The sequence below is a fragment of the Aplysia californica genome, unplaced genomic scaffold, assembly GCF_000002075.1.
Source record: "Aplysia californica isolate F4 #8 unplaced genomic scaffold, AplCal3.0 scaffold00274, whole genome shotgun sequence".
NCBI lineage: Eukaryota > Metazoa > Mollusca > Gastropoda > Aplysiida > Aplysiidae > Aplysia > Aplysia californica.
In genome coordinates this window covers 628060-629362 of record NW_004797544.1, presented here as the reverse complement: position 1 = coordinate 629362, position 1303 = coordinate 628060, and positions in this window count along the sequence as shown.

The following is a 1303-nucleotide window of genomic DNA, read 5'->3' as shown; positions in this document are numbered from 1 at the left end:
AATTCTTCTTCTTCTTCTTCTTCTTCTTCTTCTTCTTCTTCTTCTTCTTCTTCTTCTTCTTCTTCTTCTTCTTCTTCTTCTTCTTCTTCTTTGACGTCCTTCGCGATGTGACAGTATAAAGCGTATTCGCAAAAATGCTACCACTCGCAAAGACATCTTTATTTTATATGAATGACACAGTATATACCATCTTTTTTTACTACTAAGGGAAGCGCAGTGTTTGGCACTATTTTGTCGGGGGCTCTCCTGGCCAAGAGGTTAAGGTCTTCGCCTCTCATTCAAAGGTCCCGGGTTCGAATTCGGGTAGTGACAGAAACATTTTCTTGTTTAAAACTGTCTTCTTTCACCTCCTTTCCTGCTATCCAACAACGTTCTGTCGCTTGCTTTTGTCTCCACTTTCTGCCCCCCCCCTCTCCCCACACCTCTTTTGCCACCTCCTCTGGGTCCTGAGTCTTTTTGCAGCCTTTTTACTGCTACTCCTTAGCTCCTTCTTACTTCTGTCTTTCAGCCACACTCCTGATTTTCTGGTAGGAAAGATCTACACCTAGCCTTCTCTGACAAGGGCGAAAAATCTCTGAGGTCTTGTGTGCAAGTTGTGTACGTTAAAGATCCCTTGGTGTTCTACAATGGATAAGAGTAGGCTTCGGCCGCCAACCGGGCAAAATTCATAATTTCCTTCAAACTGAAAATGTTTAATGTGTCCGGCGCGCTCATATAACCTAATGCAATTGCGAGCGCCGTAAAACACTTATTAAAAATGCAAACTTTTCTCGATTGTTAATTCACTTTTGATTTATAAACAAACGGATATTATTGTGCTGGCACTTCCAGGGGACAAAACGAGTGCTGTTTCGAAATTTGAGCAAGAATTTACATGATTGCATCCCCTTCAATGTGTGAGCAAACTTTTCCATGAAACAAAATAAAAACCCAAACAAAATCGGAAACGAACGTTTTGTTTGCAGAGAAAATAGTTTGGAGTGTGATGAATGTGCTGCATAAAGAAACAAATGAATAAATCACATTATTTGAATAGCAATCTGCCTGCCTACCTGCCTACCTGCCTGCCTGCCTGCCTGCCTGTCTGTCTGTTTGTCTGTCTGTCTGTTTGTCTGTCTGTCTGTCTGTCTGTCTGTCTGTCTGTCTGTCTGTCTGTCCGTCTGCCTATCTGTCTGTCTGTCTGTCTGTCTGTCTGTTTTTATCATTATTCAGCCATGCAGTCCCGGCATTGAAAAGAATATGATTGACGTAGTGCTAGCGTGTCGTAGGAGGCGACTAAATTAAATGGTGAAACCAGATAGTG